At 39.9% G+C, this 27,431-nt stretch overlaps 1 protein-coding gene across 5 annotated transcripts in view; it reads left to right on the top strand.

Annotated features, from left to right (window-relative positions):
- The first annotated feature begins 346 nt into the window (after positions 1 to 346).
- The window catches only part of LOC150077364 (UDP-N-acetylglucosamine transporter-like), a 392,219-nt gene continuing 365,134 nt past the window's right edge, over positions 347 to 27,431 (top strand). For 4 of the 5 annotated variants that reach the window (XM_090386783.1, XM_090386784.1, XM_090386781.1 and 1 more), the window contains exon 1: positions 347 to 380. The gene's annotated coding sequence lies outside the window, so the exon portion shown is untranslated. Of the gene's footprint in view, positions 381 to 10,074; positions 10,159 to 27,431 lie in introns of those variants that run through there. The other variant, XM_090386782.1, reaches the window with a different exon arrangement.

Raw genomic sequence — 27,431 nt, forward strand, 5'->3', positions numbered from 1 at the left:
TTATCTTCATAAAAGTTTTTTTTTTTTTTTGTTGTTGTTGTTACTATCTATCGCTCTCAGTAAGACAAAGTACAAATTTGATACGATATTACATTCAAATTGTGTTCGAGCAAGAACAGATAGTTTTATCATGTTTGCCTTTAGGTTGATATCAGTTGTATGCCATTTGTCAACACTTTTGACGAGTAAAGAAAAAACCCCATATCCTGGAATCTTAAATTGGAAAACTGTATACTATGTCGTATTTTTTTGTATTACTTATCTATATCACCTATTATCACTTATTATTTTCAATTGTATAAATTTTTAAAAACACAGAGGCGCTGCAGTTGCCATCCAAACATACGGTTCAGCAGGCGCCGACCGAAGTGTTTGAAATGGTAAAGCTTTATATACAGTTTTAATTTATTTCTTAGTTTATTTCAGAAATTTATTGCAACATTGATGCGAAAATGATCGAAAAAAAAATTGATGCACATTAGAAAAAAAAATATATAACTGGGCAATTTCCCTTTAATTATAAATTTGGATGTTTTGTTTTTGATAATTGAATACAAGAAATCAGCTGTTTTATAGGGGAAATCATCATGTCAACAATTTACCAATTGGTTAGATATTGTCCATTAAACAAAAGTTTGATCATTTTAAATGCAGGCGCCCACCCAAGTATTTGAAATGGTAAAGATTTATGTACAGTTTTAGTTTATTTCAGAAATTTATAGTAACATTGATACGAACTAGAAAATGATCGAAAAAATGATGCACACTAGAAAAAAAAAAAAAAAAATTGTATATAACTGGGCAGTTTCCTTTTAATTATAAATGTGTATGTTTTTTTTTTTTGATAATTTAATAGAAGAAATCAGCTGTTTTACATTGGCATGTCAACGATTTATCAATTGGTCAAATATTGTCCATTTAAAAAAAAAAGTTTGGTCGTAATACTCGGTTAAGATTTTAAAAGAAAAAAAAAAAAAAAAAATGCGACTTCGCTAATAGTCGTCTACTAACACGAGTTCACACAGCCGGCAGTTGTTTATAACTGAAACTTGAGAAAATGATTTTTTTATATAAATGGAACCTTTTATTAAGTAATGCACAGCAGTTTACATTATATTTATCACTTTATAAATAAAAAGTGATCTAAATGCTATAATTTCATAATGATATAAATGCTATAAACTTCTAACCGTTTTACACAGTTTATAACAACTTTGTAAGTTGAATTAGGAAGAAAGAATTATTGCATATATTTTTGTTTTGATGTTGTAGAAATTTCTGGATTAGTAATTTGTGAAATTTATATATTAATATATGCATTCATATATGCATAATTAATATATGCATTGATTGTTTGCTGATTTAATTTTTATTAAATTTTGATAGTTATTTAATTCTTACTGAGATCTATGAATTATTTACAGATTGCTATATGAATTGGAGGTAGATATGATCTTTTAATACTGAAAGCAAGGATTATTAGAACTAGCTAAATTATCATGTGTTAATTTAACTAGTTCTAATAATGATTTCATTGTGGCTTTTGTTCTTTTGCACAAAACATTAAAAAAACAAGGGGGGGGCAGTTTCTGTTTTACAGCTGATTGTATCCACACTTTTCAAAATAAAACTAAAATGGACACCATTACACGTAACCATAAGATATGCAACTTCTGGATATTTCCTTACCAATTAAAGGGGAATGGCATCTGACTAGTCCAGTTGTTTTCAACTGTCCTTGGAAACAGAAAAACGTGTAGGAGCATTGAGAACGCACACACATCCACAGTGCATTGTGGATGTGAGTAACCGTGGCCTAGTGGTCAGGCGCGCGGGTACATAAGTACACGTGCCTTGGGTGACCGGGGTTCAAGCCCGTGACTACTGAATACGGTGCTGTTTCTTGTATTCTGTCTATCTTGCGAACTCCTCTGATCATTTGGTCATCCTGGAGTATAAACAGAAAATTTATTTATTTATAACTCCAATTCAGCTGTGTTTTTTAGCATTAGCATTAGTAAAGACACATGATGCAAGAAAGCAAGCTTATACAGCATCAGCAAAAAAAATCTTCTCATTTCACCTATCCACTTGCTGTAGATGTTTGTCTAGTTCTGGCTTGAATCTATTTAAGCTATAAACTTCTACAACAACAGATGGAAGTTTGTTCCAGGAAGCTTCCGCACACATATCCAACAACTGTCTTTCCTCAATTTGAATTTATGCTCCCTCAGGCGATTATTCTGGGCAAGAGGAAGAATCCCATCAGCATTGAGCATGCTCAAACCATTCAAGGTTTTATACACCTCAATAAGATCACTTCACAGGTGCCTAGTCTCCAGACACTGTAATTTGCAAAACTTAAGCCTTTCTTCGTAAGAGCAACCCTTGTTCCATTCACTAATCTTGCCATTCTCTGTGCTTATTCCAGCCTCACTACATCCTTCATAAAATGACGTCTCCAGATCTGTATACAGTACTGAATATACAGTACTGATTTGGATCTTAGAAAGGCTTTTGATACTGTTGCACATGGAAGACTGCTGCACAAATTGGAGGAGTGTGGCATTTGGAAGCAAACTGCTGCTATGGATAAAGGAAAGGTTGAGTGGGAGAAGACAGAGTGTCAATCAACCAATCAGGCTTAATGTACAAATTTGCAAACGATACAAAGGTCGGCAAGTTTATTAATGACAGTACGCTGTTGCAACAGGATCTAGAAAAGTTGAGCAGATGGGCTGAGAGGTGGAAACTGAAGTTTAACATTGACAAATGTAAAGTGCTGCATATGGGAAGCAGTAACCCCAGAGTAACTTATCAACTGTGTGGGACTACACTGACAGTGGTAGAAAATGAAAAGGTACTGGGGGTAATTGTGCAGGCAGATATGAAGTTTTCTGAGCAGTGCAGACGGTCTGCAAGAGTAGCTTATGGTGTCTTGTCAGTGATACCATGAGCTACTCATGGTGTCTTGTCAACGATATGCAGGAATTTTTCTAGGAGGGATAAGGAGGTGATTATTTCCTTGTATAAGGCAATGGTCAGGTCACACCTTCAGTACTGTATACAGATCTGGAGACGTCATTTTATGAAGGATGTAGTGAGGCTGGAATAAGCACAGAGAATGGCAAGATTAGTGAATGGAACAAGGGTTGCTCTTACGAAGAAAGGCTTAAGTTTTGCAAATTACAGTGTCTGGAGACTAGGCACCTGTGAAGTGATCTGATTGAGGTGTATAAAACCTTGAATGGTTTGAGCATGCTCAATGCTGATGGGATTCTTCCTCTTGCCCAGAAGTGACCTGACCATTGCCTTATACAAGGAAATAATCACCTCCTTATCCGTCCTAGAAAAATTCCTGCATATTGTTGACAAGACACCATGAGTAGCTCATGGTATCACTGACAAGACACCATAAGCTACTCTTGCAGACCGTCTGCACTGCTCAGAAAACTTCATATCTGCCTGCACAATTACCCCCAGTACCTTTTCATTTTCTACCACTGTCAGTGTAGTCCCACACAGTTGATAAGTTACTCTGGGGTTACTGCTTCCCATATGCAGCACTTTACATTTGTCAATGTTAAACTTCAGTTTCCACCTCTCAGCCCATCTGCTCAACTTTTCTAGATCCTGTTGCAACAGCGTACTGTCATTAATAAACTTGACGACCTTTGTATCGTTTGCAAATTTGTACATTAAGCCTGATTGGTTGATTGACACTCTGTCTTCTCCCACTCAACCTTTCCTTTATCCATAGCAGCAGTTTGCTTCCAAATGCCACACTCCTCCAATTTGTGCAGCAGTCTTCCATGTGCAACAGTATCAAAAGCCTTTCTAAGATCCAAATATATGATATCCAAATTATTCTTTGCATTCAGTTCCTTTGCAACCACATCATGGTATCCAATCAAATTGATCAGAGAAGTCTTCCCCTTAACAAAGCCATGGTGTGTCCAAGCTATAACTGAAGTCCTGTTTAGATGATTCTGCAGTGTTTCTTTAACCAGTGCCTGAGCATAGTCATCAACAGTTGAACCATCGATATCAAGTGGACCAATTTTTATTTTGTTACAGCTTACAGAGTCCAGTCACAATATTACGATCACCCCCCCAATGCAGACATCACACATGCCTAGTGAATCATACAGCCTACATGTCTAGTTCCCACACCGCAGTCATATAAAGCTTGATGTTTGCCATCCGTGAACACAGTAACAGTCTCTTTCCTGGGCAAAGCTCGCAACCTATCAGACCTGTAAAAAGTAATGATTGTTTGCTATCGGGTCAGTGATGCCAGTATTTCCGAAACAGCAGACTTTGTGAAATGCTCACATGCTGCAGTGGTGAAAGTGTATCAAGCCTGGATGAATGGGACAGTTTTGACCATCTGACGTGCCAGTTGTGGAGCCCCATGTGCCATTGAGCCCTGAGATGAACATAGGCCGAAACAGTTGGTCAGGACCGATCAGCACGCTACTGTTGCTCAACTGGCCATCCAAATGAACCGTGGGGCCACCAGAAAGGTCTCCAATGCAACAGTGTAGTGAACTCTGTTGCGCATTGGGCTCTGGAGCAGATGCTTGGTGACTGCACCCATGCTGATGGCTGTTCATTGCAAACAACAGTGTCAGTTTCTACAGTCTTAACGACACTGGACCCCAGCCGAGTGGCAATGGGTGGCCTTCTCCGATGAGTCACGGTTTCTGCTGCACCGAGTGGATGGATGGTGGCATATTAGGTGTGAAACCTCCAAGAACAGACACTCGGACACGATTGTTGGCAGAAGGCCGGCTGATAGGGGTGTTGTTGTGGTCTGGAGAATGTTTTCATGGCATGGCTTGGGTCCACTGATAACTCTGGAGGGCACCCTGAATGCAAATGGTAACCTATCGATTGTTGCCGATCAGGTACACCTGTACATGTTGACCATGTTCCCTGGGGGCAATAGTATCTATCAGCAACACACTGCACCATGCCATGTCACCAGAATTATTCATGAGTGGTTTGAGGAGCACAACGAAGACTTCAAGCTACTCCCTTGGCCACCGAATTCACCGGACCTTAACCCAATTGAAAATCTATGGGACCACCTCGATCCACACGTCAGACAGGTGGATCCTCCACCAAGGAATGTAAAGGAACTGTGGGGTGCACTACTGCAGTCTGCATGGTCATAGATACCCATAGCAACCTTCCAAGGACTTATCGAATCCCTCCCACGGCGGCTGTCTACAGTGCATGCTGCGAAAGGTGTATATTCTGGATATTAGGTAGGTGGTCATAATAATGTGACTGGGCCCTGTATATCTATCATAGGCTTCTGTGTCACCTGTTAATTTATATGTATCCCATTTATATGACATCCATTTAGGCCTAAACCTTGAACAATATTTCTTAGTTGGTATGAAAAGCCAAGATTAATAGCTTCCAAGATTAATTCTTTGAATGCTTCCCATTTTGAATTTGCTGTTGGTAACATCATCAGTTCCCACTGTATAGAATTTAAATACTGTCTCAGACCACTGTAGTTTTTTCATAACATGAAATTTTAATTTTATATACAAACGGAAGTAAGTTGTTGTTGTTATTTGGTTTTCAGGAGCATTAGCAACTAGACGTTCGTGTTCCAAGCCGCTAAGTGGATTTTTCTTATTTATTGATTTGAAATTATTGTTTTTCTTATTTATTGATTTGAAATTATTGTTTTTCTAAAACTTTTGATTTAAATTTAGTAGTATAACATTATTTTGTGATTTTCTGATTAACTTGGTGTATTTATTCTTTACTCGGCCTTGTAATTGCATAAAAATATCGGTAAAGGTTTCCACGTGTTTCGAGTCCGTTACCGTTCATAATTTTCCCGCCATTGTGATACGATAGTTGTATGCCGTACTAGATAACGTTAGTTGAACTTCGTTAGCAGTTAAATTGTACGTTTAAATAAATACATATAACGACTTAGATTACAAACGTAATATAATTAATTATATTTAACATAATTAATAACATAACATAATTAATTATAATTAATTAATAAATTAATAGAATCATGACTCAAACCAGAGCAGCAAAGCAAAAGGCTCAAGCTAATGGAAGCGCTGTGGCTCAGAGTAGAACTGAGGGGGGCAGTTGTCCTCTGACTCACAGCCTTATAAAATGCACTGTTTGCTTGATGTTTGCAGAGCAATCGGGTACGGGACATGATACTGCCAAGGGGGATGTCTTTGTGTGTGCGCGATGCAAGGAGTGTATCGATATCAGGCAACAACTCGGCGTTCTTGTGGGCCTATATGAGAGCTTGAAGGACAGGGTGGATGCCCTCGAAGAAACTAAATTGAGGGGCCCATCAAGCTCTCAGCTGCCCACATCAACGCCAGAGCTTGCACTTGGGCATCGCGTGACACAGAGACAACCCCCAAGGCAGAATGCGCAGGTCCCGAATGAACTAGTAGTTGTTGGTGACTCTATTGTCAGGGAAACGGGGAACATGCTTTGTAAAAAAGATAGGTGGAACAGGACCAGGGTATGTCTGCCAGGGGCAAAGGTTGATGACGTTGTAGAGCGAATATCATCTTTTAAGGGCACAAAAGGTGATATAGTTGTACACGTTGGCACTAATAATATTAAGAGTAGGAGACCGGCAGAATTACTTAACAAGTACAGGTCACTGTTGAACAAAAGCCGAGAATTAGGGTTGAATTTGAAAGTGTCTGCAATTCTGCCCAGACACGATAGGAGGGAGTATATGATGAGAGCCTTGTCGATCAATTCGGCCCTGGAAAGATTGTGCAAGGCTCAAGGGGTAGAATTTTTTTCAGCCTGGACTGTACTTGTTAACAGGAGAGATTGCTTCTACAGGGATGGGATACACTTAAATAGAAAGGGTGCAAGAATATTTGCTGATGCTGTCGAGGCAGTGTTAGGTGGGTCGGAAAACTGCTAGCTTGGGGGGAGACAAAGACCAATAGATTGACAGTAGCCACTGGCAGAGGTGAAAGAGATTCTTGCACTGCTTCTATTAGAATGAGCAGAAGCCTGAAAAACAAGATGCATGGTATTTCAGAGACTGCTGGGAGCCATTGCGGTACAAGTAAACACATGGGTTGTGTTAGGGTAGCTAAGAATAGAAACAGGTGCAGGTATACTTGCGTGTACACCAATGCTAGGAGTTTAGTAAATAAATTTGATGAATTTGAGGTATTGCTCAAAACATCAAAGGCAGATATTGTTGGGATATCAGAGACGTGGTGTCACACAGATATAAGGGATGCAGAACTGCAATTTGGGGAGTACAACGTCTACAGAAAGGATAGACAGGATAGGAAGGGGGGGGGGGAGGGGTTATGCTATTAGTTAAGAAACACATAAAAACCAAGGAAGTGAAGCCAGTCGACATCGCTGGACAGTGCAGTGTTGAGTCAGTTTGGTGTGACATAAGCATTGGGAGATCAAAATTGAGAGTAGGAGTGTGCTATAGGCCTAATGAGTCTGATGAGTATAATAGGGAACTGTACAGGGAAATAGAATGGGCCAGTAAATCAGAGAGTCTTATAATGGGAGATTTTAATTTCCCAGATATTGACTGGAATTTGGGGGCTGGTTACTCACGCACTAGCAGAGCTTTTGTGGATTTATTGGATGATTGTTTTCTACATCAGCATGTTCGGGAGGCAACTAGAGGGAGTAATACTCTTGATTTGATTATCAACAGTGATTCTTCATGCATTAAGAATCTGCAGATAAATGAACCACTAGGTGGCAGTGATCACAGTGTGCTGAAGTGGGATTTACTCAAAGAGGTAACTACCATTAGGGGTAAAGGGAAGGGTTATTGCTTCCGTAAAGGCGACTACGATGGACTGAGACAGTATTTAAATTCTATACAGTGGGACCAACTGATGATGTTACCAACAGCAAATTCAAAATGGGAAGCATTCAAAGAACTTATCTTGGAAGCTACTAGGCTTTACATACCAACTAAGAAATATTGTTCAAGGTTTAGGCCAAAATGGATGTCAGATGAACTAATGAGGCATATGGCAGAGAAGAAAAATGCATGGGATACTTACAAATTAACACATGACACAGAAGCCTATGATAGATACAAGTTGATATGCAACCAAGTTACAAAGGAGGTTAGGCAGGCGAAGGCAGATTACGAGAAATCCTTGGCAAGGGATGCAAAGAAAAACAGCAAAGAGTTCTTTACTTATGTAAACTCTAGAAGGAAGGGGATGAATCAGATTGGTCCACTTGATATTGATGGGTCAACTGTTGATGATCCTGCTCAGGTAGCTAACAAACTAAATGAATATTTTGCATCGACATTCACACATGAGGAGTTATTCAGCAAAGGGAATGCCAGAGGTGTATTCAACTCTAGCAGTAAGCTACAGAATCTTGAAATAACTGGGAGTAAAGTGGAGGAGAAACTGTTGAAGATAAACACAAGAAAGGCACCCGGGGTGGATGGGATCTATCCAGTTATATTAAAGGAGGCAGCAAAGGAAGTAAGCAAACCCTTAGCCATAATTATGAGAGCTTCCTTGGACTCAGGGGAAGTACCCATAGACTGGAAATGTGCAAATGTGACCCCAATTCACAAAGGAGGATCAAAGGCTGACACAAGTAATTATAGACCTGTGAGCTTAACTTCTATTCCAGGAAAATTAATGGAGGCACTGGTTAAAGAAGCACTGCAGGATCATTTAGAAAGACTTCAGTTATAGCTCAGACACAGCATGGTTTTGTTAAGGGGAAGTCTTGCCTGACCAACTTGATTGGATACTATGATGCAGTCACAAAAGAACTGGATGCAGGGAATAACTTTGATATTATATACTTGGATCTTAGAAAGGCTTTTGATACTGTTGCACATGGAAGACTGCTACACAAATTGGAGCAGTGTGACATTGGAGGCAAATTGCTGCTATGGATAAAGGGGTGGTTGAGGGGGAGAAGACAGAGAGTGGTAATCAATGGACACTGCTCATCGTGGACTAATGTTATTAGTGGAGTCCCTCAGGGCTCAGTGTTGGGTCCATTGTTGTTTTCTGTATTTATAAATGATATTGATGATGGTATATCAAGCGTAATGTCCAAGTTTGCAGATGATACAAAGGTTGGCAGGGTTGTCAAGGACACTACTGACACTACACTGCTGCAACAGGATCTGGAAAGGTTGAGCAGATGGGCTGAGAGGTGGCAAATGAAGTTTAACCTTGACAAATGTAAAGTACTACACATGGGAAACAGCAACCCCAGAGCAACGTATCAACTCTGTGGTACTACACTGACAGTGGTAGAGAATGAAAGGGACTTGGGGGTGATTGTGCAGGCAGATATGAAGTTCTCTGAGCAGTGCAGACGGGCTGCAAGAGTAGCTCATGGAGTATTGTCAATGATATACAGGAATTTTTCTAGCAGGGATAAGGAGGTGATTATTCCATTGTATAAGGCAATGGTCAGGCCACACCTAGAGTGCTGTATACAGGTCTGGAGGCCTCATTTCAAGAAGGATGTAGAACTGCTGGAACGAGTACAGAGAAGGGCAACAAGATTAGTGAATGGAACAAAGGGGTGCTCTTACGAAGAAAGGCTTAAGTTTTGCAAATTACAGTGTCTGGAGACTAGGCACCAGCGAGGTGATCTGATAGAGGTGTATAAAGCCTTGAATGGTTTGAGCATGCTCAATGCTGATGGGATTCTTCCTCTAGCTCAGAATAATCACCTGAGAGGGCATAAATTCAAATTGAGGAAAGACAGATGTACGATAGACGTGCGGAAATTTGCCTTTAGCCAGCGGGTGGTTGGTTGGTGGAACAGACTGCCATCCCTTGTGGTGGAGGTTGATAGCCTAAATAAGTTTAAGGCTCAGCTGGACAGGTATTTTGAACGAACAGAGGGGTGAAGTGGAAGTGGGTTTTTTTTTTTTTTTTTGGCTGATGCTGCATAAGCTTGCTTTCTTGCATCAAATGCCTCTACTAATGCTAATGCTAAAGGCCATATTGCTCCGGGGATATGTGTTGGTCATTCCCTGACCTTTCAGCATTCTCCGTATTTGGTGGCTCACGGCCTCGAACCCCGATCTAATCAAGAAGTGTGTGCTACGCAGTGCTGCTCCTGCCCACCTGGCTATGGAAGCGCCATACGGAAGTAAGTTTAAGATGTTGATAAAGAAAAGTCATACCAACACCAAATGATGATTTTGGGAATAAATTCTAATTTAATTATTCTATTCCCCACTATTCTTTCTTGCAGAAATGAATGGAAGCTTATGGCTAGTTTGCAGGTTTGTGCAACTACTATTTTTTTTTTTAAAATCAAAGTGTTTGTTAAATTATTTTATTTATTCATTTTTTTTTAAGAAAAGCCCAAACACGAGAGGTATTAGAACCTATAGTACTTAGTACCTTGCAGGAGTTGGAGGTTGAGAAGATAAAAGAAGATATTTCTTGAAAGTAGACTTGAATTTTTGTAAACTGTAATTTTCAGGAAATATGTATGAAGGAAGGTTATTTCAGAAAATGGTAGTTGAATGAATGAACGAGGAAGATTAAAAGTTGGTTCTGTGTGTTTGAAGATGGACAGTAAATGGAGGTTGGCTGGTGGCGGCATGTGTTCGGACTGTTTTGAAAGAGAGAGTGGGAATTATAGAAGCCAATTCCAAAGAATAGTGCCCATGGAAGTAGATGTAGAAAAGGCATGCAGCAGAAACAGTGCATCTATGAGACAGACAGTGGAGAGACTCTGTTAGAGACACCTGTTCTCTTCTGAATGGAATCTAGAAGCCTTGATAGAGGTTTTGGGAGAACTGTCCCAGATGTGGGAACAATATTCCATGGTAAGGCGGATTTCTGATTTGTACAGAGTGAACAGCTGTTTGGAAGAAAAGTAACGCCGAGAGAGAAAGAGAAAAGCAAGTTTTTTAGATGCAGAGGAAGCAATATTTGTAATGTGCTTATGCCAAGAGAGATTAGAAGTCAGGGAAATCCCCAAAAGAGATGCATCATCTTGCCCATAAATTGCAGTGTCACCAAAGATAGGAGCAGAAAAATCCTTTTTGTGAGATATAAGATGGGACTGAAATCACTGTCTTTGTCCCACTGGAAATTTGCATTTAAGGAATTGGTAGCGGATATTCGACAAATTCGAGCTGATTGAGGAGAGCAAGGTTTCTCAAAATATGCTATCATCAGCAAAACCATGGACAGAATTTCCGGTCAATGGAAGAAGGTCATTAATATACAAGAGGAAAAGAGTGAGCGGTGGGCGGTCAGAGAGAAAACTGCATAAACAATTACAAAAAACATTTGGGAAACTATAAGATGGAAGCTCGTTTAGAAGACCTTTATGACAAACATGATCGGAAGCCTTGGAGATGCTAAGAGCAACTGCTTGTGTTTCACAGAACTTTTCCATTGAATTTGTACATGGGTCACATAAACCAGAATATCACCAGTGGATCAACACCAACAGAATCCATACTGGCGATCATTGATCAGACAGAAGGATTCTAGATAGTTTAAGATTTGGTGACTAATTGATTTCTCCACTACTTTAGAAAGAGTAGAAGTAATTGCAATGTAACGATAATTGTATAGGAGGGATTTGTCGCCCTTTTTTAGAAACTGGTTGGATATGAGCAAATTTTGAAGCAGAAGGAAAAACACCTTTGGAATAAGAAAGTGAAAAAAAAGTGGCAAAGAACAGGAGAAAGTTTAGGAGTGCAGGTTTTGAGAACAAGTTGAGAAATACCATAAGGACCTGGAGCTTTCTTAGCATCAAGATTCATAAAAATCCTTCTGACATTCTTTTTATGGAAGACCACAGGAGGCATTGAATGGAGCATGTTGGGAATGGTGGGAGGTGTTTTAACATGATCATTAATAGAAGAGTTGGTAGAAAAATGGGATGCTAGCAGGTCAGCTTATCCTTGGCTGAAGTGACAACAGAACCATTTGGTTTGGATAAAGGTGGGAGCAGAAATGGGAAAAGATGGACAGTAAATGGAGGTTGGCTGGTGGCTACCACCTGTATGCATGGCTACCACTAGAGCAAGAAACAAATTTTCTACTCTTAGCCTGTTCAAAATCTAGTTTGGACTGATTAATAACTGCTTTAGAATTGTTACGAGCTCTGTTGTTGGTAGAAAATGAAACTGAAGAATTGGAAACAAACCAATTAAGATATTCAATGTTTTTCTCTTCACTAGCCTTAGCACATTTATTGGAAAATCAGTTTAGATAAGGGACGAGATTTTAAGGTGGAATGTGAAATAAAGGATTCATTCCTTCAAGAATAATTTCACTGACACGAACTGAGCAAACGTTGATATTAGAAGTTTTGAAACAGTAATCTGACCGAGGAAAAGAAGAAAAATCTCGCAAGTCATCCTGTTTTGCATTCTTTTAATGCCAAACAACGCTAGTTTGGGAATAGCCATGAGATAAAGGTTCCATTGGAGAAGAAACAATCACCAAATTGCGAGCCGACCGGGCTAGCCGAGTGGGTAAAGTACCTACCCGGTAACCCAAAGGTCGCGGGTTCGATTCCCGCCTCGGGCTTGGATCAAAGTACTGCAAAAACCTTGGGAGGTACAATATGGCCACAGAAGCCGATGCGCCAACAACTACAAAATCAAAAAAAAAAAAAAAAAAAAACCAAATTGCGATCTGAGGTGCCTAAAGGACCTGTCAACTGTGTACTTAGAAGTGTTGTTTGTGAGAAAAAGATCAAGTGTGTTGGCTGTATGGTTAGGATTGTCCGGTATTCTGGTAGTTAAATGAAAAAATCTGTGCAAGATCATTAGGAATTGGAAAAGCCTCATCATCTCGACCAGCTGAATCTGTGTGACTAGAGAACGAAAGCCAGCTGGAGTTGTGAATGTTAAAATCACCAAGTAAAATTACCTCACTGTTAGGAAAGTTGATTGGAGAAAGTCAGGTTACAATGAGAGGAAGTCAAAGTTCAATGTGATTAGTGGAGTTGGTAGAATGGTAGAAGCAGAATGAGGTTTTAAGCCAGAGATGATTGAAAAGAGGAGATTCCAAATGATCAGTTATCACCTTTGAGGCGAAAGGAATCATACAGCAAATAATTTGGGCAAATGAGGTGAGCAGTGGTTGAATCAACCGATAACCGCGATTCTGTCAGAAAAATTACATGGAGTTTGGCAGACTGTAAGTGGAAATGGACATCATTGAGATTAAAACCGAGATCACGTATATTTATGAAATCAACTAGGAAGTGTTATTATTAGCATTAGCAGAGGCATTTGATGCAAGAAAGCAAGCTTATGCAGCATCAGCCAAAAAAAAAAAAAAAAAAAACCACTTACACTTCACCCCTCTGTTCGTTCTAAATACCTGTCGAGCTGAGCCTTAAATTTATTTAGGCTATCAACTTCCATGACAAGGGATGGAAGTTTGTTCCACCAACCAACCATCTGCTGGCTAAAGGCAAATTTCTGCACGTCTATCCTACATCTGTCTTTTCTCAATTTGAATTTATGCCCTCTCAGGTGATTATTCTGAGCAAGAGGAAGAATCCCATAGCCATTGAGCATGCTTAAACCATTCAAGGCTTTATACACCTCTATCAGATCACCTCGATGGTGCCTAGTCTCCAGACACTGTAATTTGCAAAACTTAAGCCTTACTTCGTAAGAGCACCCCTTTGTTCCATTCACTAATCTTGTTGCCCTTCTCTGTACTCGTTCCAGCAGCTCTACATCCTTCTTGAAATGAGGCCTCAGACCTGTATACAGTTCTCTAGGTGTGGCCTCACCATTGCCTTATACAAGGGAATAATCACCTCCTTATCCCTGCTAGAAAAATTCCTGCATATCATTGACAATACTCCATGAGCTACTCTTGCAGCCCGTCTGCACTGCTCAGAGAACTTCATATCTGCCTGCACAATTACCCCCAAGTCCTTTTCATTCTCTACCACTGTCAGTGTAGTACCACAGAGTTCATACGTTGCTCTGGGGTTGCTGTTTCCCATATGTAGTACTTTACATTTGTCAATGTTAAACTTCATTTGCCACCTCTCAGCCCATCTGCTCAACCTTTCCAGATCCTGTTGCAGCAGCATAGTGTCAGTAGTGTCCTTGACAACCCTGCCAACCTTTGTATCATCTGCAAACTTGGACATTAAGCTTGATATACCCTCATCAGTATCATTTATAAATACAGAAAACAGTAATGGACCCAATACTGAACCCTGAGGGACTCCACTAATAAAATTAGTCCACGATGAGCAGTGTCCATTGATTACCACACTTTGTTTTTTGGCTGATGCTGCATAAGCTTGCTTTCTTGCATCATATGCCTCTACTAATGCTCACCACCCCTTTATCCATAGCAGCAATTTGCCTCCAATGCCACACTGCTCCAATTTGTGCTGCAGTCTTCCATGTGCAACAGCATCAAAAGCCTTTCTAAGATCGAAGTATATAATATCAAAGTTATTCCCTGCATCCAGTTCTTTTGTGACTGCATCACAAAAGAATTTAGTTTGGCAATTTATGGTGTATTCGATAGTAAGAAAAAGTGCGGGAGAAATGCTGTATGAAGGATGAAATTTTTGGATTTGCCGTACACATGGTAAGAATTTAAAAATGAAATGCACAAGGAATAATTATATATGGGTTTTAAACTAGGCGCGCATTTAGGGCTAGAGCCTCAAGCTGCGAACAAATTTGGACTATGTATGTATGAAGTGTTTTAGCATCATAATACACAGCCATTTCTGAATAAACAGAAAATTTTTAAGGCGGCATCGTTTTAGGTTATATCTCATATTATGAATACCTTCACAACGAGTTGCCATGATATCGTACTACTTCGAATAAGTAACGCTTCACCTAAGGAGAAGACTATTGTTACTTATTCTCAGATAGGTACCACCACCCAAAAGGTACCGTTTCAGGGCTATTAATGTATTTATGTGAATATCTACTCGAATATCCACTTGTCCCTATTAGACTTAGAAAAGCAAAAAGTAGAGGGAAAGTTATAGTAGGAGTGGAACAGGAAAAGAAACGGTGTAGAAGAATGAAAGGGACAATAACTCCTTCAACTCACACCACTCAAAAACTCATAAACTCCTCGAATAGGCAACGCTTCCCCAGTGGAGAAGGCTGTTGTTACCTATTCTTGGAAACTCCGGACATCATCAGGCTTCCCCTGGCGGCACCGTTTCAGGGCTATATGGCCCTTCTTCGGTGAGTGGGTAGGTACCCAAGTGATGCAATGATGGCAAAAACAGTTATGAAGTATAACTCCACAATATGAGAGATGCCTGATGGTGTATGATGTATTTAGACTAGGCGCATTTAGGGCTAGAGCCTCAAGCTGCGAACAAATTTGGACTATGTATGTATAAAGTGCTTTAGCATCATAATAGTAATACGTCATAACTGTTTTTGCCATCATTGCATCACTTGGGTACCTACCCACTCACCGAAGAAGAGCCAAATAGCCCTGAAACGGTGCCATCTGGGTGGTGGTACCTATCTGAGAATAAGTAACAATAGTCTTCTCCTTAGGTGAAGCGTTACTTATTCGAAGTAGTGCAATATCATGGCAACTCGTGAAGGTATTCACAATATGAGATATAACCTAAAACGATGCCGCCTTAAAAATTTTCTGTTTATTTAGAAATGGCTGTGTATTATGATGCTAAAGCACTTTATACATACATAGTCCAAATTTGTTTGCAGCTTGAGGCTCTAGCCCTAAATGCGCCTAGTCTAGTCTGGCTTATGTTACCCATTTATGGACTAATTCAATGGAAAGGTTCGGTGAAACACAAGTGGTTGCTCTTCACATCTCAAAGGCTTTTGATCGTGTTTGGCATAAAGGTCTTCTAAACAAGCTTCCATCTTATGGTTTGCCAACTGTTTTTAGTAATTGGTTATCCAGTTTTCTCTCTGATCGCTCACTGAGGGTGATGGTAGATGGCTCTCTGTCTTCTAACTTCTCCACTAATGCCGGTGTCCCCCAAGGTTCAGTTCTTTCCCCCACTCTTTTCCTCTTGTATATCAATGACCGTCTTCCATTGACTGGAAATCCTATCCATAGTTTTGCCGATGATAGCACATTGCATTCAACTTTCCATTTTGAGAAACCTTGTCCAGCTCAATCAGCTTCAAGTTCTCGAAAATCTGCTGCCAATTCCTTAAATGCCGATCTTCAGGTAATTCTCCAGTGGGGCAAAGACAACTTAGTTGATTTCAACCCTTCTAAAACTCAATCGTGTCTTATATCTCGCAAAAAGGATTCTTCTGCTCCTATGCTTATCTTTAGTGACACTCCGATTTCTAGGCAAAATGATATATCTCTTTTGGGGATTACCCTGACTTCTAATCTCTCTTGGCACAAGCACATTACAAATATTGCTTCCTCTGCATCTAAAAAAACTTGGTTTTCTCTTTCGCTCTCGGCGTTACTTTTCTCCCAAACAGCTGCTCACTCTGTATAAATCGCAAATCCGCCCTGCCATGGAATATTGTTCCCACATCTGGGGTGGTGCCCCCAAAACCTCTCTCAGGCTTCTTGATTCCATTCAGAAGAGGGCAGTTATGTTAATTAATCATTCATCTCTAACAGAGTCTCTCCACTCGCTTTCTCATAGACGCACTGTTTCTGCTGTATGCCTCTTCTACAGATACTTCCATGGGCACTGTTCTTCTGAATTGGCTTCTATAATTCCCGCTCTCTCTCTTTCAAAACAGTCCGAACACGTGCCGCCACCAGCCAACATCCATTTACTGTCCAACTTCAAACCCACAGAACCAACTTTTCATCTTCCTCATTTATTCATTCAACTGCCGTTTTCTGGAACAACCTTCCTTCATACGTATTTCCTGAAAATTACAATCTACAGAAGTTCAAGTCCAATATCAACAAATATCTTCTTTCGTCTTCTCAACCTCCAACCCAAGCACGGTACTATGTACTATAGGTTATAATACCTCTCGTGTTTGGGGTTCTCATAAAAAAAAAAAAAAAAAAAAAAAAATACATCATACACCATCAGGCATCTCTCATATTGTGGAGTTATACTTCATAACTGTTTTTGCCATCATTGCATCACTTGGGTACCTACCCTCTCACCGAAGAAGGGCCAAATAGCCCTGAAACGGCACCAGGGGGAGCCTGATGATGTCCGGAGTTTCCAAGAATAGGCAACAACAGCTTCTCCACTGGGGAAGCGTTGCCTATTCGAGGAGTTTATGAGTTTTTGTGTGGTGTGAGTTGAAGCAGTTACTGTCCCTTTCATTCTTCTACACCATTTCTTTTCCTCTTCCACTCCTACTATTACTTTTCCTCTACCTTTTTGCTTTTCTAAGTCTAATAGGGACAACTGGATAGTCGAGTTATTATCCCACACAAATACAAAATAGCCCTGAAACGGTGCTGTCTGGGTGGTGGTACCTATCTGAGAATAAGTAACAATAGTCTTCTCCTTAGGTGAAGCGTTACTTATTCGAAGTAGTGCAATATCATGGCAACTCTTGAAGGTATTCACAATATGAGATATAACCTAAAACGATGCCGCCTTAAAAATTTTTTGTTTATTCAGAAATGGCTGTGTATTATGATGCTAAAGCACTTTATACATACATATGGGTTTTAAGTATATAATTATATAATATCGGTGTAGATACACCATAGTTTACCCATAAACTTAAACTATGTATGTAGTATAATAGGCATCGTTTCAATTGTATCTCATATTGTGCTGCCTTCACAATGAGGTACCAGGTATTGCACTACTTTGACTAATTAACCCTTCTCTAGTAAAGAAGACTACTCTTATTTATTCTTAGTGGATACACCCAGACGGCACCGTTTCAAAACTCTTATCCTATTATCAGTAGATGCGAAGTGATTCCATATTGTGGAATCACTCCGCAACTGTGATGGCATATTTGCATTACCGGGGTGCCCACCCACTTATGATAGGCCAACAGCTTTGAAACAGTGCTGTTTGCGTGGTAGTATCCACTGAGAATAAATACCAGTAGTCTTCTCTACTAGAGAAGTACAATACCTGGTATGTCATTGTGAAGGCAGTAACAATATGATATACAATTAAAACGATGCCTTTTAAACTACATACATAGTTTAAGGGTAAACTATGGTGTACTACACTGATATTATATAACATGTTAAAAATATACCCAGATACTTGAAATAACGTGGCCTCGACAATGCCTCCACATGTACACTACTAGGACTCCCTCCATTCACTATCTAGCAGTGACTTGGCGCATCATGGCCTTAGCTGCCAATGCGCCATTAAAAATCAAATCAAAACTATCTAGCAGAGTAGAGGCAGCAAGATTATACGCTAGCTGATCCGGAAGCCTTCTTGAGAGTTACCAATATTTTGAGTCCAGTGTACTAATATGTAATTTTTTTTATGAAAACCCCAAACAATTGAGGTATTAGAACCTATAGTACTTAGTACCGTGCTTGGGTTGGAGGTGGGGAAGATGAAAGAAGATATTTGTTGACATTGGACTTGAACTTCTGTAGACTGTAATTTTCAGGAAATATGTGTGAAGGAAGAAGTTCCAGAAAATGGCAGTGGAATAAATAAATAAATGATCAAGATGAAAAATTGGTTCTACGAGTTTGAAGTTGGACAGTAAATGGATGTTGGATGGTGGCGGCACATGTTCGGACTGTTTTGAAAGAGTGAGCGGGAATTATAGAAGCCAATTCAGAAAAACAGTGCCCACGGAAGTATCTGTAGAACAGGCATGAGGCGCCTCCATAGCCAGGTGGGAAGGAGCGGCAGTGCGTAGCATACGCTTCTTGATTAGACTGGGATTCGAGCCCGTCTCCACCAAATACGGAGGATGCGGAAATGTCAGGGAATGACCACCGCATATCCCGGAGCAATATGGCCTTAGTTGCTAATGCTCCTAAAAACCCAAAAAAACAAAAAACAACAGAACAGGCATGCAGCAGAAACAGTTCGTCTATGAGACAGAGATTTGGGAGACTCTGTTAGAGATGACTCATTAATTAACCTAACTGCCATCTTCTGAATGGAATCTAGGAGCCTGAGAGATGCTTTGGGGAGCACTGCCCGAGATGTGGGAACAATATTCCATGGTAGGGCAGATTTGCGATTTATACAGAGTGAACAGCTGTTTGGAAGAAAAGTAATGCCGAGAGTGAAAAAGAAAACCAAGTTTTTTAGGTGCAGATGAAGCAATATTTGTAATATGCTTGTGCCAAGAGAGATTAGAAGTCTGGGTAATCCCCAAAAGAGATATATCATTTTCCCTAGAAATCAGAGTGTTACCAAAGATAAGCATAGGAGCAGAAATATTCTTTTGCGAGATATAAGATAAGACTGAGTTTTACAAGGACTGAAATCAGCTAAGTTGTTTTTGCCTCACTGGAGAATTACCTGGAGATTGGCATTTAAGGAATTGGTAGCGGATATTCGAGATATGTTGAAGCTGATTGAGCAGGGCAAGGTTTCTCAAAATGGAAAGTGGAATGCAATGTGCTATCATTGGCAAAACTATGGATAGGAGTTACAGTCAATGGCAGAAGGTGATTAATATACGAGAGGAAAAGAGTGGGGGAAAGAACTGAACCTTGGGGGACACCAGCAGAGGTGGAGAAGACAGAGAGTCATCTAACCTCAGTGAGCGGTCAGAGAGAAAACTGCATAATCAATTACAAAAAACAGTTGGCCAACCATAAGATGGAATCTTGTTTAGAAGACTTTTATGCCAAACACGATTGAAAGCCTTTAAGATGTCAAAAGCAAATGCTTGTGTTTCACCAAACTTTTCCATTGAATTTGTCCATAAATGGGTAACATAAGCCAGAATATCACCAGTGGATCGACAGTGACGGAATCCATACTGGCGATCGTTAATCAGACAGAAGGGTTCTAGGTAGTTTAAGAGTGGATGGTTAATTGATTTCTCCATTACTTTAGAAAGAGTAGAAATAATTGCAATGGGATGATGATTGGATGGGAGGAATTTGTCACCCTTTTTAGGAACTGGCCAGATATGAGCAAATTTCCAAGCAGAAGGAAAAACACCTTTGGAATAAGAAAGTGAAAAAAGGCATCAAGGAACAAGTTTTGGGAACAAGTGGAGAAATATCATCAGGACCTGGAGCTTTCTGAGCATCAAGATTCTTCAAAATCCTTCTGATGGAACACCACAGGAGGAATTGAATGGAGTGTGTTGGGAATGTTGGGAGTTGTTTTACTAAGATCATTAACGCATGAGTTGGAATCAAAATGGGATGCTAGCAGGTCACCTTTATCCTTGGTCGAAGTGACAACAGAACCATCTGGTTTTAACAGAGGTGGGAACAGAGATAGGCCAAAGTTGTGGCCAATAGCTTTGGCAAGAGACCAAAATGCTTGGCTACCATTAGGGCAAGAAGGAAGTTTTCTACTCCTAGCCTGTTCAAAATCTAGTTTGGACTGATTAATAACTGCTTTACAATTATTGCAAGCTTTGGTTTTTTTTTTTTTTAGTTGTTAGCGCATCGGCTTCTGTGGCCCTATTTCACCTCCTAAGGTTTTTGCATTTTCTACTCTGATCCCAGCCTGAGGCGGGATTCGAACCCACGACCTTTGGGTTGCCAGGCAGGCATTTTACCTACCCAGCTAGCCCAGTCGGTGCAGGCAGAAAATGAAATTGAAGAATTTCATTTTCTGCCTGCCTTGTCTTGTCTTGAACACTTAGCGCATTAATTGGAAAACTATGATTTAGATAAAGGACAAGATTTTAAGGTAGAGTGTGGAATAAAGGATTCCATTCCTACAAGAATAATTTCACTGGCACAATCTGAGCAAACGTTAACATCAGAAGTTTTGAAACAGTAATCCGACCAAGGAAAAGAAGAAAAGAAATCTCGCAGGTCATCGTATTTTGCTTTGTTGTAATGCCAAACAACACGAGGTTGGGAATAGTCATGAGATAAAGGTTCTATTGGAGAAGAGACAATCACAAAGTTATGATCTGAGGTGCCTAAAGGACCACTCACTTCAACTGTGTGTTTAGAAGGGTTGTTTGTGAGAAAAAGATCAAGCGTGTGGGCTGAATGGTTAGGATTGTCTGGTATTCTGGTAGGTAAATGAACGATCTGTGTGAGGTCATTAGTAATTGCAAAAGCCCCAGCATTTCAACCAGCTAGGTCTATGTGACTAAAGAACTGAAGCCAGCTGGAGTTTTGAACATTAAAATCACCAAAGAAAATTACGTCACTGGGAAATTTGGACTGGAGAAAGTCAAGTTGCAAAGAGAGGCAGTCAAAGAGGTCCAAGTGATTAGTGGAGTTGGGAGAACGGTAGAGACAACAGGTGAATTTGACCAGAGACGATCGAAAAGACGAGATTCCAAGTTATCAAGTCTCTGACAGGGAATATCAGAACGGACATATGCACAAGTTCCGAATTTGGGCAACAGAGATGAGCAGTGGTTGAATCAAACGATAACTGAGATTCTGTCAGAAAAAGTACATGGGGTTTGGCAGACTGTAAGTGGAAATGGAGGCGCCTCCGTAGCCAGGTGGGAAGCAGCAGCAGTGCATAGCACACGCTTCTCGATTAGACCGGGGTTCAAGCCTGTCACCACCAAATACGGAGGATGCGCGAAAGGTCAAGGGAATGACCACCGCATATTCCCAGAGCAATATGGCCTTAGTTGCTAATGCTCCTAAAAACCAAAACAACAACAAGTGGAAATGGACATCGTTGAGATTAGAACTGAGACCACGTATAATTGTGAAGTGATCTAGGAAGTGTTTGGCCGGTTTGGATCTATTCACATGTAAGCTTGCTCTATTAGTTTGATGATTCATGGTATATTCAAAAGTAAGAGAAATTTTTGGTGGCGGAGGAAGGACGTGCTGTACGAAGTAATGAAATTTTTGGATTTGGTGTACACATGTTAAGAATATACCCAAATTCTTGACATAATATGGCCTTGACAATACGTCCCTGCATACCCACTATTCGAACTCCCTTCAGTCACTATATGGCAGAGTAGAGGTAGCAAGGTTATGCACTAGATGATCCGGATGCCTCCTAGAGAGTTACCAAAAGGTTCGGTCTGGTGTACTAACTAGCAGCCATTCTGCGAACACTGTTTTAGAGCTGTACTTTTGAAATGTAAGGAAGATTGGATTTCGCCATGGTGTTCATTATAACCTCAAAAGACATCAATCATTCTGCATGATGGAAGAGGTGGGGGAGGGTTGATCGGAGCTTAGCTCTGGAGACTAAACATGGGTTCCGTCACTTCAAGCCTTCAATAAGCAAAGTGGTAGTATTGCACCAGTTGATGAGAGTCATCTACCAACTAGTATCCCCTGGTAACACAGAGGGGCAGCATTCTTCCGTGTGGTGTGGGCGTCACACCTCGACCCCTGCTTACGTTGGTTTACACCTGGGTGATCACCCATAGTGTACTTGCACATGGGGGTTATACCCAGGATTACTAACAGTCTCACCATCGTGAAGGTGAAGCAGAGGATTTGGCTGGTACAGATCATTCGGACTTCGACAAAATATGGGTCCCCTTTACTTGCATGTCACTCGAATATCAGTTCCATCAGCGTTTTAGACTCCCAAGTTAGCAAGCACAACTTGTCTGCCGTATCTGAGTGAATGTCTGTGACAAGCTCAAGGACCTAGTCATCACAATGAGAGATGGAAGTTTGTTCCAGCAATCAAGCAACCACTGGCTAAATGCAAATTTCCCCTCATCTGTTCTGCAAATGTCTTTCTTGATTTGAGTTTATGCCCCCTCAGGTTCAAAATCTGAGCAAGAGGAAGAATCCATCAGCATTGAGCATGCTCAAACCATTCAAAGCCTTATTTGCTTCAATCAGATCACCTCACAAATGCCTAGTCTCTAGACCTTTTTCAACCTTTTTTTAATAACAGCACCCCTAAATAATTTAGGCTTGGGTAAAGAAAGCCTGCACGAGAACGACGAGAAACGTCGGATAACTTACGCGGAAAATTAGTTTGCCGATACGGCACTCTAGCGCTGCTCACTCGGTAAACAGACGGTAGGTGATATCGGACTGGAGCAAAGTCGAGAACGATATACTGATTGACAGGTAGGCGTGGCAAACAATGAAATGATTTATTAATAAACAATTTATGTGCTAGTCCACTCATGATTCTAAAGAAAAAAGGTTAGGTTACCCCCTCCATTTCGGGAGAGGTTCAAGCTCCCATGGGATTCAAGTGGAGGTAACCTGACCTATTTTCACCATTAGGGCATATTATTGAACGAGAAAATAAAAATACGGTCATAAAAAAATTTATTTTTTTATGAATGTATTTCTAAATATGACTGATTCTAAAGAAAAAAGGTTAGGTTACCCCCTCCACTTCGGGAGGGGTTCAAGCTCCCATGGGATTCAAGTCGAGGTAACCTGATCTTTTTTCACCGTTACAGTAAATGTTAGGGCATGTACGATTAGGACAAGTTACCATTAGTGCTGCTACAGTGATACTAAACCGATGTTATCGTGTGTTGTGTTCGCGCACCAATCAGCACGTCGTTTGCCACGCCTACCTGTCAATCAGTATATCGTTCTCGACTTTGCTCCAGACCGTTAACACCTACCGTCTGTTTACCGAGTGAGCAGCGCTAGAGTGCCGTATCGGCAAACTAATTTTCCGCGTAAGTTATCCGACGTTTCTCGTCGTTCTCGTGCAGGCTTTCTTTACCTTCGCCATAATTTATTTTATTTTGCAGTACCCCTACTCAATTTTCTGCCTATCGGATCAAATTCTCTCTCTCTGTATACAGTAAACCCTCACTGATCCAGTTACGGTTAATCTGAATGTTGTATAATCCGGATCAAAATATGAAAATTCTGTTTACAGTTGAGTACTTTGAAAGATACACAGGATTTAGGAAGGCAGATGAGTAACTCTCACTGTGCATTGATTGACTATGCAGAGATGGAACATACATTACATTGTCTTCCATGTTGTTCAGTATTGTTGTTAACTCTGAGTCAGACAGATACTATTGCTTATATCGCTTCATTTGCGTACTTTTTTATATGTACGTAAGTTAACATATTTTATATAATTATGGGTTCTAAAGAACTAAAAAGTGAAATAAAAAGAAAACACTTACTTTAACTATCATTAACTTGAAAATGTTGATCCTGGAAAAAAAAATTGCTGAAGAATTTGGTATTGGCTAACAGGCTGTGTCAGATATTAAAAAAACAAAAAGAATCTATAAAGAAATCCTTTAAAATTCGATGTAGGGAGTTGTTGTTGTTATTTTGGATTTTAGGAGCATTAGCAGCTAAGGCCACATTGCTCCGGGGATATGCGGTGGTCATTCCCTGACCTTTCTGCATCCTCCATATTTGGTGGTCACGGGCTCGAACCCCGGACCTCTAATCAAGAAGCTTGTGCTACGCACTGCTGCTCCTGCCCACCTGGCTACGGAAGTGCCATGTGGGGAGTGATAATAGCATGTATTGAATCTTTTTGATTCAATACAAAAGAAGTGTTCTGGAAGAAGCTGCATTTAAGTGGTATTCACAGCAACGATCAAGTTGCTGTGAATACCACTTTGTGTTTACGCCACACACAAACACAACTTGTGTTTGTGTGTGGCGCAGAGCCACCTGAAAAAAGACAAAAGACAATTAACGACATAAAAACTATTGTTTCTTTATAGTTTTTAAATAAAGGCTGTAGAGTGATTTTGTTTTATTTATTTTTATCAGCACTACCTATATCCTTAAATTTTCCATTTATTTGTATTCTAAGTTTTTTTTTTTTTGTCTTTTAGGGCTATCTTTTGCTTCACTAATCTGGATTCTTGCATAATCCAGATGACCTCTCCCCCCAATTACGCCCGATTAGCGAGGGTTTACTATGCCTAATATTTAAAAATATATATATGTTATATGATAGTTATTACAATAATATAACTATAAACAAAATTACAATTCATAATACAAATTATATATTTTATTCTTTATATAGAGGTACTAAGTAAACATTAATTATAGATCACCACAAAATTAAAAAGGTACCACACACATTTTTATAATGAAATAAATATATAAATTAAAAAATATATAAGTTTAAGTAATTTAAACCCAAATTACGTGGCACCCTTCGAATGCTGTTGCGCCACCCTGAAGTGCCGCGGCACCCTGGTTGAAAACCACTGCTCTAGACACTGTGGTTTTGCAGAATTCAACTTTCTTGATAAGAGCAGCCCTTTGTTCCCATCAACAATCTCATTGCCCTTCTCTGTACTCTGTAAATCCAGCAGCTCTACATCCTTCCTAAAATGATCCCTCCAGACCTATATATGGTACTCAAGGTGTAGTTCACTCGGGGTTTCAAGGAAGTCTGCAACCTGCTAGCTCAGTTAGTGAACTATTGAGTTGGAGAATTTGTTATGTGTTAATGTAAGTTAAGTGATACAAGTAATAGAGTGAAGAGATATAGAATATAATATATCTCTATATCTCTATATAATATAGAGATATAGAGAAGAGATAAAAAAAAAACATATAAAATCTGTGTTTCTGAAGCAAAGTACATGCCAGGAAATAATGATAAAACAAAGAATTAAAAAATGAGTGAATTTAGAATGAATATAATGAATTTAAAATTTATGAGGTTAATGCCAAAAAGTAAATGATTGCAGAATATAAATGTGGGGGGGGGGAATGCAAAATAGGCATATGGTTTATGATTGTCTCAACAGAGGAACAAAGAAAAAAAAAAAGGGTTCTAAAAGCATTTACTGTAACCAACTGCAGCTAAAATGAAAACAAACAATATAATGGAATTTTTTTTTTTTTTTTATTTAAACCCCAAACACGAGAGGTATTAGAACCTATAGTACTTAGTACCGTGCTTGGATTGGAGGTTGAGAAGACGAAAGAAGATATTTGTTGATATTGGACTTGAATTTCTGTAGACTGTAATTTTCAGGAAATACGTACGAAGGAAGGTTGTTCCAGAAAACGGCAGTTGAATGAATAAACGAGGAAGGTGAAAAGTTTGTTCTGTGAGTTTGAAGTTGGACAGTAAATGGATGTTGGCTGGTAGCTGCATGTGTTCGGACTGTTTTGAAAGAGAGAGCGTGAATTATAGAAGCCAATACAGAAGAACATTGCCCATGGAAATATCTGTAGAAGAGGCATGCAACAGAAACAGTACGTCTATAAGACAACGAGTGAAGAGACTCAGTTAGAGATGAATCATTAATTAACCTAACTGCCCTCTTCTGAATGGAATCAAGAAGCCTTAGAGAGGTTTTGGGAGCACCACCCCAAATGTGGGAACAATATTCCATGGTGGGGAAGATTTGTGATTTATACAGAGTGAGCAACTGTTTGGAAGAAAAGTAACGCCGAGAGCTAAAGAGAAAACCAAGTTTCTTAGAGGCAGAGGAAACAATATTTGTAATGTGCTTGTGCAAAGAGAGATTAGAAGTCAGGGAAATCCCCAAGAGAGATATATCATTTTGCCTAGAAATCGGACTGTTACCAAAGATAACCATAGGAGCAGAAGAATCCTTTTTGCGAGATATAAGACAAGACTGAGTTTTAGAAGGGTTGAAATCAATTAAGTTCTCTTTGCCCAAATGGAGAATTACCTGAAGATCCATATTTAAGGAATTGGTAGCAGATTTTCGAGAAGTTGAAGCTGATCGAGCAGGGCAAGGTTTCTCAAAATGGAAAGTGGAATGCAATGTGCTATCATCGGCAAAACTATGGATAGGATTTCCAGTCAATGGCAGAAAGTCATTAATATACAAGAGAAAAGAGTGGGACAGGGGTATAGCATTTAGCATTAGAATTAGTAGAGGCATTTCATGCAAGAAAGCAAGCTTATGCAGCATCAGCAAAAAAAAAAAAATAAAAATAAATAAATAAAAAATAACCACTTCCACTTCACCCCTCTGTTTGTTCGAAATACTTGTCCAGCTGAGCCTTAAACTTATTTAGGCTATCAACTTCCACGACAAGGGATGGAAGTCTATTCCACCAACCAACCACCTGCTGGCTAAAGGCAAATTTCCTCACGTCTATCCTACATCCGTCTTTTCTCAATTTGAATTTATGCCTTCTCAGGTAATTATTCTGAGCATGAGGAAGAATCCCATCAGCATTGAGCATGCCCAAACCATTCAAGGCTTTATACACCTCTATCAGATCACCTCGCTGGTGCCTAGATCCCAGACACTGTAATTTGCAAAACTTAAGCCTTTCTTCATAAGAGCACCCCTTTGTTCCATTCACTAATCTTGTTGCCCTTCTCTGTACTTGTTCCAGCATCTCTACATCCTTCTTGAAATGAGGCCTCCAGACCTGTATACAGTACTCTAGGTGTGGCCTGACCATTGTCTTATACAA

Source organism: Mastigoproctus giganteus, chromosome 12, assembly GCF_048544385.1.
Source record: "Mastigoproctus giganteus isolate SK-2022 chromosome 12, ASM4854438v1, whole genome shotgun sequence".
In the NCBI taxonomy this organism is placed as follows: domain Eukaryota; kingdom Metazoa; phylum Arthropoda; class Arachnida; order Uropygi; family Thelyphonidae; genus Mastigoproctus; species Mastigoproctus giganteus.